The following is a 12050-nucleotide window of genomic DNA, read 5'->3' as shown; positions in this document are numbered from 1 at the left end:
AACCCCGTTTTGCTATGGTCCGTCACTCATCTACTGCCCGATCTGCACACAGCCCGATCAATACGCAGAGCCACTGCAGCAAGACGGCATACCAAGTACTGGCCTGTCCACCCTGGTACAAAATGATGACCTCGTTTAACCTTTCGAAAGCAGGAAGGAAATGACCGCCCATACACGCACCATGAGATTATCGCCAAGAAGGTTTTGCGACCCGATAAAAGTCATAAACTTTTCAGAAACTCACAGTAAGTCTGGATATTTTATTTATTTATTCAGTGTTCTGTCTGACGACAGGTCCATATGAACAGGAACCTTCCATCCTTTTCTCGGACTGGGACCTGTTCATATACGTTCTTGGCAGATGATCCAGAAGTGGTTTGCCATTGCCTTCTTCTGTGTGTGAATGGAGTAATTGTTGGGATGCCACGGAGGAAAACTCCGTGTTGCCTAGACCACGGCCTTGCCCAACACAAGTTATAAATTCGAGCACCGCTGGGAATCGAACCCGAGACCCCAGGATTACAAGGCCAGCGTTCTAACCGCTAGACCACCGATATAGTCCATAAATGTTGTATGTTTTATTCTCTTTCGGTTGGATTTTGCACATTATGTGTCGATATAGGGGGTTGAGAGCTAGAACGCCGAAGAATTAGATCAATTAAAACATTTGTGGGATTTGATCTTTTCACATCGGTGAGAATTTTGTACACTGGTAGAGATATTAGCGGCTTTATACGTGGATCTACTGTGCATGTTAAAAAAGGAACGTCTTTTAACTTAAGAAATGTTGATATATCTCTCTGTAGTATAATGTAAGTTTCTCTTATACAAATTCCTCGACGTTTCTTGAAGTTAAATGTTGCTAGTAGCCATAAAGTTACTCTGACATGCACTCACAATGTTGTCATTGTTTATGTGGTATAATCTCGTTTATTCTTCAGTTACAAATAAGAACAGTGTTAAGTAATCGTACACATGTGACTCTTTATCTCTTTAGGCGTGGTCTCTAAAATTCTTGACTTCCATCTAAAACCTTTATCTCATTTTTGTGTCGTGTAACATAACATTCTGCGATGTTGTCTCAAGAATCTTCCACCCATAATACAAAACGTGCCTTGGGGTCGTCAGACAGTTTTCACGAATACGTCACTGACGACCGAGCCATGCTATAACGATTATATCTGTGATGGAGTAAATGTCAATGTCGGATGTCAAACGACGAATTTTTGGGATTGCACATGCGGTGGGAGCACGGATTTTTTTATTTTGTAAATTTTATTTTGTTTCCTCGGTGTGTTTGCAGCAATAAACAGCACAGTTGAATCTGTCTATCGTCTTTGACTGTCATATTAATCCCGTTGAACTGCACTGCATGGAATTAATTATGAAAGTCTAAATTTCATCGAGCTCGGAATGGATATTTGGCAGGGCATCTGACACGGGGAATCGGTCCATGCAGACGCCTCTACCTACGCAGAACAGGAAAAGTCGATAGAACATAAAAACACAGATGTAATCTAATTCAAAAGCGGGACTACAATTGACGATCAGGGCATAAAGATGGCTGTCTTCTGGGATGATACGCCGTATAGACTTGTAGAATTTTACCGACGTTTCAGAGGTGCAGACTACCTCCATCATTAGTAAGTGGGAATACGTTTTGGAAGAGACGGTTTTCAGTTGTAAGAGCAAAGTCTGTGTAGCAAGAAAACTGCACTATTAGCAATACTTATAGTTGGCCGTGGCCCGCAATACCCCGGTGTTAGACAGACACAGTTTTGTCCATAGTGAATTCAACTCTGTAAATCAATGGATGCAATGGATTGTCGCAGCGTTAAAGAGAGGGTAAAACATGTATCATGTTCGAAAGAAAACAACATTGTAATTAAAAGTAAGGAAGTAGGCTGGTCCTAAGAAACGTGCATTAGAGTAAATCCAACTTGTGTTGAGTGCAAATTGGCAGAGGAAATTTGAATAGTACCTCTAGTGGATAAATAGCCAGATTGCAGAAAGGGTTTATTCTTTCATGAGACTTTGAATAGTTCAGTTTCAGTTGATATGTAGGCTGTGAAAAGAACCCTATATCTCCTGTTGGAACATGTACTGTTTTACATTCCTGTTTTAAATTCAGTAAGAGTAACAGGCAAATATATATTGTTCAACTGACTTCAGTCCCCTTCCTTTCCACTTTTTGTTTGCGTTCTCGTCTCAAGGGAAGCGAAAATAATATTGGCAATCCAACTTGCAGAGACATTGGGATTCTTATTTCATCTTTCTCACTAACACTCTACCCTCTCCTTTCCAGCGACCGTTAAGATGTTTTGAAATTTAAATAGCGAAACACAGTTTTAAAATGTTCGTATTCTTCGTCGACATTCTATTCTTCAGAATACAAAGAATTCTCACTCCTTTAAAAATTCGGACCTATATACTATTGGGAGTCCAATTTTTTTTTTTTTTGAGGTTCCTGTCGTAAAATTTTTAGATAAACAATATGAAAGCAAATGCTGTCAATTACTAAATACAACTGAGTTCTTTGTGCTTCAGAACTTATGAATTAAAGCAGGGTTTTGTTCCTTAACATGAAACTTTTGCATTGCATTCATTTTTTTTTACTTATATTGTCAGCATGTAAAAAGAAGGGAAGGACTGAACAAGACTGAACTCTTTAATGAATTCAAAAAAGTAAAACATAAAAAAATAATACAAAATAAAAGTTTCTTTAAGAATAAATTAACTAGTTAACATTGTTAGCGGTTCGCCGTGACGCTGTCTTGAGAAGAAAGAAGACAGGTCAGAGAATTAGTTGTCGTTAGGTCGTGGTTGGTAGAGTCTGTTGCACTGAACAGATCGACGAGATGAGGGGGAACTACAGATTCTAACAGGGAGTACCTAACGAGGCTGTGATATGAATAAAGAAATTAAGATATTCCTGTTTTTACCGAAAAATGTCAAAGATTACATTTAGTCTGTGCAAAAGTATAAAAATTTATTCGTAGCAACGGTGGTCGGAATTATCTTTATATATTTGATTTAATTCCTTATGGTCCTTTAAACCACATCGCTTTTAGTGTCAAATAGTATGATGATTGTGAATGATGAATTTAAAATATGTATATGGAACTCGTCATGACATCTGTGAAGGTTATTAAACCTGGAGGGACTGAAGAATACCCTGATAAAGCTATGCCGTTGAAGACGACGTTTCAGCATTGTTGTATGGATCTAATTGTACTAGAGATGTGAAGACGTTTGTATGTAGGCCTCAAATAATATATGAACGAAATTAAACTGGTTAATACAATTTGGTATTTAGTAAATTCATATTATGATGTGACACGAAGCACATAAATATTCTGTCTAACTTTATCCACCGTTGAAATGTTTCAAAATAAAACCACGACGTTTCGGAAGTTGAACTTACTCGTGTCGTTAGGTGACCCGTGAGAGAGTAGCTTCCAACTTAGACCTCTCACCGATCACCTAAGAATGGAAGTTCCAACATCTTTCGAAACGTCGTGGGTTATTTAAAAAGAGGCAATGGATAATGTTTAACAGTATAATTGAGTTATACTCAACCTTAATGTTTGTTAAAATACAATATAGAACAATATAAGAGGTAATAAATTGAGAATCAAACGAATTTAAAGATGTGTGTTTTGTGTACTTATATTTTACGTAACCTGCTAGTTTAACGTTAAATTTGAAACAATTTAATTTACTAATACATATTATTCCGATACGTTTACGTCGGTATATTAAACCTAAGCCATTATCCTAGTTTAATATTAACAAAACATATATCAATATGTTTATAGATAAGCAGGGTTCCATATTAATTTCGATAAACAAGGCATTTTGACAATAAATTAAACTTATGACAGACTTTAAAAGATTAAAATTAAATATTGAAAATGAACTTTAGTGGAAGGATTGTGTAAGTGGCTGTGTGAGGAAAAACAAATTCCAGGTAAATTGAATAAAAGTGGTAGTTGGGAGTTTAATTGCAAACGGATAGACGAATGGGGGCGATTAAAGTAATTTAGGAGCCGGGAAACGAGCATGTGATTGGGCGATTGATGATGCTGATTGTTTGAATTTATCAACCTGATTCTATTAGGTGTTTGAGTTCCTGTCTATACAAAGTAAATAAAACATCCGGGGTATTCACTGGACCTGAAATAAGTTAAATGAGGGCATTTAAATTGGGTACATCTGTAAAATAAATTTCAGTTTGAGTTTTTTGAAGGATTAATGGCAAAAGGTTTATTAACAATGCCTTATTCGTGTTATTTCAGTCTTTATATTCTGCCTTGTGTTACTTCCAAGCTTTCTTTGAAACAGAAAGATAATATTAAAAAAATGTCTTGATGTTAACCTAGTTTGAAACGAAATTGTGGTCAAATTACAAATTTTCCTAGCAGAAAAACAATTTTTTTTACTGAAAACTCTTCTTTATGATTCATTCTTAACACACTTTTCTCAATAATCTGGAGGGTATCGTGGAGATCTGTAAATATCCATGAGTTCACGATCTAAATTTTGTGTCATTCTGTTCACTGGAAAATACGTGTAGTACGAAAAATAGGTACAGTACACATCCCTCGGTTAGAAATATATGCTGGAAAATAGATCTGACACAAATGTACCGATATTCCCCATCTAATAGTGGTTATTTTAGTTTTAAATTATAATCGTTATTACTACCAAGACATTTAGGTTAAACTAATTTTTAACCACTGTAAAACCTCAAGCAGTATCAGGTGGAAAATGAGTACCTGATATTCACCTACACAGAAAAGATATTTCCCGTATTTTATGGAAATTTAAAGTTTGTTACATTGTTCAAAACAGTCGACCACTGAACTATGTCCTGAAGGAGATGAATGTATACAAAACACAATAAATTCTGACATATATTTCTGTAGATTCGTTAACATTGACCCAATAAATCTTGGTTTCATTGTTCCTCTGCGTACACAGAAATACGGATTACTTTCATTTTCGTGTTTATTATACGTAATAAGATATTTTTACATCGTCTGTGAGACAGCATCAGAATGATTTTGAAGCCATATTACCGCCTATTCTTCCACAAAAGACCAATTCTAAGTTTAATTTATTTACATAACAAGGTGAATTATATTTTATATAATTCATGTTTTATTTGTGTTTTGATGGAACATGATAAACTAATATGAACTAAAATATACTAGCATGCATTTACTGAGTTCGTTCTGCTCAATTGACATCTGTTGCTGTCATTCATGTGGTAACTCTACTGAAGCAAAGTGGTTAGTGGTGACAGGTAGTCACCACAAATCACTGCGACAGTCTGCAAATAAATCATCAGTATTATATACCAGTGATATACCAGAACAATCAGCCTTGGGGGCGTGGGGACACCGCTTTATTTGCAGTCAGAAATATTACGTCGTCAGTTATAGAACCATTACTGTCTCTTACATATTTTCAACGGAGTAAAAACATCTGCATACTTATCTGAAAAAAATATTTGGTTAAACTTCAACAATTTGGCAAAATGTGAGATTTCTTCCGGCGACTAATGTAAAGATGGCTGTCGTCTTGGATGTAGTACAGTGTAGTCTGTTACAACTTCCGACGTGCTCCTCTGAAATGTCGGTAAATATGTTATTTATTTATTTTTTATTTAGTGTTCTGTCTGACGACAGGTCCATATGAACAGGATCCTTCCATCCTTTTCTCGGACTGGGACCTGTTCATATACGTTCTTGGCAGATGATCCAGAAGTGGTTTGCCATTGCCTTCTTCTGTGTGTGAATGGAATAATTGTTGGGATGCCACGGAGAAACCGGGGAAGCCCCCGGAGGAAACCTCCGTGTTGCCCAACACAAGTTATAAATTCGGGCACCGCAGGGAATCGAACCCGAGACCCCAGGATTACAAGACCAGCGTTCTAACCGCTAGACCACCGTGGCGGTAAATATGTACCAGACCATAAATCATAAATAAGATCATCTCGGACTGGGGATCGGCTCTTCAAAAGGCCTCAACCTACTTCGGATAACATAAAAAAGCGAACGTTTGTCTTTGCAATTAACAGGAGTTGAGGCTACCTGAGGTCAGCGACTTTTTGTTTGTGTTCGTTTCAGGGGCGCTTACACGAAATTTAGTATATATTTAAATAATCCCGATTGTACCGATTTAATCTAAGGATTTGACATACTCATTCCAAAAGTGTAAATTGGTAAATAATTAAGTGTCATTACAAGCATAAATTTTTATAAAGTTTATCCACTTTTACTTTTATATTATATACAGTGTAACGTTCAGCGTGACACTTTATAATATTTCATGAACTTATAACCTTATGTATTACTTTATACATTTTAATACTTTCCATAACAATGAAATGGGTGTGACCTCAGTTTTGAGAATTGTATTGTTTAAAAGAAAGTCTCTACTTTCATACTGTTGCGGTTAGGATAGAAATTCGAAACGGAGTATCTTTGCATGAGGATTTAATAATAAATTATTTAACGATGTTTTACCAACTGCATCATTCTATAATATGGGAAGAATGTTAAATAAAGAGAATTGGAAAAATCCATCGACATACCCTGTTAAATGATAAGATTAATGTAGTAAAGAAATTATTCAGAACGGGTTTATAACTGTAGCCAGAATAGTTAGTGCTTAAGCAGTGATTTAAGGACTGTACTTCTTGAATACAGTTCATTATAGAAATAACTGTTCCAGTTTATTTAAATTTAATGGTACATTACTTAAGTAGGGGGTTATGTAAAACAAAACTATGGGAAACTATTTAATTAGTGAATAAAGCACAAAGTGTTATCGTACAGTTTAAAAAAACATAAGGGGATTTCCAGTAATTGGATTACATACTACAGTGAGTTCAGTGCTTCCTGTGGTCATTTGGAATTCACCACTGGCAATGCCAGCTAGTATGAATTAAGACTTCGACCCGATTCTGTGTCTGACGTGATTAGTGTAGATTGTGGATTTCATTTGCAACACGGCCATTTTGTATCAGCGCTAATTACATTGGTCTTGATAATCGTTATTGTTATGTTTGCGTTGCATTTGTTTGGGTACGTCGTAGATGCATTGGTGGAGTAGGCGGTTTATTTTGTAAATAATGAAGATATAATGATGTGTTAATAAGTCGAACCTTCATTATTTCGTTCGTGTGAGTGAAGGAGAGGAAATGTGTTTTACAAATTGTATTTTTTATGTGGGGTCCTTAATGTGCGCGCAGTTAAAGGCTTGGTCGCTGGGACCGTGGGTTCGAATCCCACTCAAGCCATGGATGTTTGTCCGCGTTTTTCTGTGTTGTGCTGTCCTGTGTACAGGTAGAGGCCTTGCGACGGGCTGATCCCTCGTCCAAGGAGTCCTACCAAAATGTCTATAGTTCAAGCTAACGAAAAGTTGAAACCCGCATTGCTCAGGCACTTGAAGAACGGGTCGTCCAAGTAAGTATAATATAGAGGACTGATACAGCGATGTTCAAAATGTAATCTGAATATATGCGAAATAAATGCACTACTGTACTGAGATTTGAAATACTCATAGCGAAGATGTCGATTTTGATCTTCGCTGTGTGGGCTTATACGTAGAAACAAACGATCTTAAGGAACATGCACTGTCCCCGTCTATGAATACGCATTGTCTAGGATTGACTAATGGGAATGGTAGAAGCAGACAAACAGAAGAGACACATGGAGACGTCGTATTCACGTGTCAAAATGGCGTGTTTTTCCCCCCCATAAAGGGCAATGCGATATGACCAAACTTGTTTTGTGAATGTCTGGTTTTGACTAATCTTCGTACGTCCAACCTTAACATTTTTCAGACGCCAATAGAGTGTTCAGACAAAAGGACAAGGACTTTCTTCAAACTTGAAGTAACAGTTGTCTTTATTCAAATTTTCCCAGATAGAGGATACAACAAGAGAATGCTTACCGGGGAAGAAAAGAATATAAAAAATACAGGCAAATATTCACTTAAACGTATATATGAGTAATTCAGAAGGGTCTTTCAAGAAAAAAATGTTACCGCTGAGCTTTACAAAAACATTTTGCATTTTAAATATAGAAAGCAAACAAAATGTATAAATATATGAAGCAAGCGGTTATGTGCACGTGATCAATTCCCCACCACTCCCCGTCACTACAACCCTCGGGCCATGGGTTAAATATGCCTGCTGCTGTACAGACAGTCTCTGTAGGCAAATAATCCAACTGGTGGTTTGTCCGCTTAAACACTACCGTGATTAGTGTTTGCTTAGAACCAATCAGCGTATTTCAGATAAACTCGTGGAGGTTGTTTATGAGCCACAGGGTATTTTGATGCTTAGCAGAAAATGTGTGATTTAAAATGTTTCCAAAATACATAAGTGGCAATTGACTCACATGAACGGAACGTTTCATCATCCATGACAATCCATAACATTTACTTTTAACTATAAAATAAGTTATGTAATCACCTCTTCCTTCCTTTACACGATCAACATACTTGTGTTTTACATAGAACAAACTCGACACATTTCACACACAGTAATTATGCAAGATGCAAGGAACTTTGCAAATTCCATAAATCTGACACATTTTAATACATTATGTATGATTATACTCAACTGTGGAAAAATTTGGACTGCATGAGAGAAATATGACAGAATATATTTCAAAGTTTGTTTTTTGCCTTTCGGACACGTGAAGTGAAAGCCTACAATAATTTTTGTTGCAAAAATGAATAAATAAACCCATTCACAGCAGTCTAAGACTATATTCCAGTAAGAATTTATCTGCTGTAGCCTTAATTTAACTCTTTCCGGCCTTATTGTTAAAATGCACTTTGCCAGGAAAATATAATGCATGGACTATTCCAGGAACTACATGAATAAGGAAGTACGTCCTTTATATCACCTAAAACGACATTCCGCTGGGAGATATTTGCTTACAAGCGGTTAATATATTACATAGTTAGCAACGCCAGTATCGACTTTATCCCAAAATTACTAACATAGTGCAGTGCTCGCAGATATTAAACAATCTTCTCTGCACAACGTTTGGAGGTACATATAAGTATGAAGTAATTGCAGTAACAGGAGATGCAGTTCGTACTTACGCGCACCGTAAGGATATAAAATACTTTAATCAAGGAAAATAGTGCTTGGGAGATGTAGAAAGAAACTCAGCTTAAATTGCACCTTGTATAAAATCTATTATAGTTTTTTAATCAGAATTATGGACATCGTGGAGTACAAAGATGTCAAAAAATTCATGTTTTCGGGGTAGTAGATGCTTCTGAATGTACAAAAAATTAACTGGACACAGTTAATATATCAAATAAGGTGGTGCATTATTTGGAAAAGGTGAAGATGCGACAGTTTGATCATAAAAGAACACAGCAGATGTAAGAGATCAATTAAAAATAGTGAGATGATAAAGTTGCGTCATATTGTGATAAATATATATTTGTTTAAATCTTGTCAGTCTAATCACAATAAATTATATTTATTGTGATTATATTTTAAATGTTAATTATAGTAATATTTTAATATTTAATAGAAATTTTATTGTGATTAGACTGACAAGATTTAAACAAATAAAAATAGTGAGTTTTTATGTTCTAAAGTCGGCGAGTATGAAGATGTCTCTCTTATGGGTCTTATGGTTGTCGAGCCGTGTAGTCCGAAAGATGTTTACCTTAAATATGTTTGTCACTACTGCATTGAACACAAATAAAATCTATGCAAATACTGTGTTGCAAATTGTTACCCGACTGATTATGAAAGTGTATGCCCTTGTGACTCTATGAATCAATACACGACTATATGAATAAATGAGATAATCTTTCGATAGTATTTCTTCAGTCACTTTGTAATAATTAAGTTGGCGGCATTCCGATACATAATTTTTAGAGTTTTTAGAACAACCTAAAAACATCGAACAGTCTAACTGCATATAAGAAAATATTCAAGAAAAACTAATGTTCTGGATATCTGCAGGTATAGGATATCAGACTAAAGTAAACAAATATATGCTAGAATTTAGTACCATCGGTGACCTGAGCGTCAGAATTTGGTGATACTGATGGAAATTTCTCTGAATTTTCACCGACACTCAAGCCGAATTCTATAATATTAACAAAAAAAAAGTTATATGTGCATCTTTTCCGATTCAGTGTTTTTACTCATTATAATTTCCGTTGACTCCTTTTATTTTTATTTATTTAGTGTTCTGTCTGACGACAGGTCCATATGAACAGGATCCTTCCATCCTTTTCTCGGACTGGGACCTGTTCTTATACGTTCTTGGCAGGTGATACAGAAGTGGTTTGCCATTGCCTTCTTCTGTGTGTGAATGGAGTAATTGTTGGGATGCCACGGAGGAAAACTCCGTGTTGCCTAGACCACGGCCTTGCCCAACACAAGTTATAAATTTGAGCACCGCCGGGTATCGAACCCGAGACCCCAGGATTACAAGGCCAGCGTTCTAACCGCTAGACCACCGTATCTATATATATAATTGAAGAGTGCAATTTTAAGTTCTCTCTAAGCACTGTCGAGCAAATACGTAAACATTAAAACGTTCCATTCCTTAAATATCACATGAAGAGTTCTGAAGATATGTTACAGCACGGAACGTTTTTGACAAGCGAAAAGAAATGTCCAATGCTGAGGAAGATCTACATTAGTAATATAAGTCGTTAGGGTGAACTGCAAGATATCAACCAACCAAGTAGTCCGTACACTCATGACGTTCCATTTTGCGTCACCCTAATAGTTATTTTTGAAGCTCATTTCCTTCAACCTCACCCTTTTCCTACGAAGACTCATTTCATTCATCGTCTTTTCCTTCCACATACGCTTCTTATATCCCACTCACTTCTTCTACTTTCCTTCATTCCTCTCCCTACTCATTTCTCTTCGATAAAACATCGAGGGGAAGATGACAGTCTTCTTGGATGCTGGCTGCAACATCACTGTTGATGGTGAATTAAGCACCTCTGAATCTGAAATAAATTCGTACAACACTAAGCACAATCCCATACTCGCCTCGCCACTGCGCGAGGACCTGAAATATCAACAGGAGACTTTTTTCATTCTATTGGTTTTAAAGAAGTTTAGGTGTGATCAGAAAATCTGACCAAAAATACGGCACCGAGTATGTCCGAAATGATTCTCTGGAACTTATTCCCTGTAGACTGTGTCGTAGGTCCACGCAACGTTAGATAATTCCAGAGGGCAGGGTTCTTCTTGAGAAACAATGACAGTTGGGTTGTTGAAATATTTCACGTCTTTTACTAGAACCGAAGGTACAGCACCGTGTAAGTAAGAGCTCACCACTGACCTCTAACCTGAGCCAGATGAATCCAGTCTATATCCTTAAGTAATATTTGTTTAAGACCCATTTCAATATTACCGTCTCATAGATTCTTAGGTTTACCGAATGGTCTCTTCCTGTCAGGTTAACCGAACGATGTTTCGTATGAATTATATATACATCGCCCACTCACCATAATTTCGTACTCGCCATGTTTGGCTAAGTGCACAAATTATGAAGCTCATTACGTAGTTTTCTCCAGCCATTTATCACTTGCTCAACCTAACTAAGTCCCTATATTCTCCTAAACAGATTGTCCTCAAACATCCTCAGCTCATGTTTTTTTTAATATGAGAGACCAAATTTGAACCGCAAACAAAGGAACAAGTGAATGTATCCTTAACAGTTATAAATTGAAAATCTCCAATGAATAAACGCATTTTTTTATTGTGTTAAATTTTTGACGTAAATACGTCTATATTTTAGGGTCAGTGTCATTCGGCAAAAAGTGGAACGAAAAAGTGTAACTGCATTGTTATGTTACCTTGGAAACGTCAATTGTTTACTCGGCATTATTGTTACCAACGGTGGTCTAGTGGTTAGAACGCTGGCCTTGTAATCCTGGGGTCTCGGGTTCGATTCCCGGCGGTCCCCGAATTTATAACTTGTGTTGGGCAAGGCCGTGGTCTAGACAACACGGAGTTTTCCTCCGGGGGCTTC

The 12050-nt window shown here is 36.7% G+C and overlaps 1 protein-coding gene across 5 annotated transcripts in view; it reads left to right on the top strand.

Moving 5' to 3' along the window:
• Nucleotides 1-12050, top strand: part of LOC110838884 (uncharacterized) — a 224089-nt gene that overhangs the window by 101300 nt on the left and 110739 nt on the right. For 2 of the 5 annotated variants that reach the window (XM_087347133.1, XM_087347135.1), the window contains 2 exons: nucleotides 53-245; nucleotides 1304-2415. The exons of the other annotated variants lie outside the window; for them this stretch is intronic. The gene's annotated coding sequence lies outside the window, so the exon portion shown is untranslated. Of the gene's footprint in view, nucleotides 1-52; nucleotides 246-1303; nucleotides 2416-12050 lie in introns of those variants that run through there. 5 annotated transcript variants of the gene reach the window in all.

Source organism: Zootermopsis nevadensis, unplaced genomic scaffold (assembly GCF_977971745.1).
Source record: "Zootermopsis nevadensis isolate Lab colony 2312 unplaced genomic scaffold, Znev_1.0 Znev_ptg000011l, whole genome shotgun sequence".
Taxonomy (NCBI): domain Eukaryota; kingdom Metazoa; phylum Arthropoda; class Insecta; order Blattodea; family Termopsidae; genus Zootermopsis; species Zootermopsis nevadensis.
This window is presented reverse-complemented; position numbering and strand designations above follow the sequence as displayed.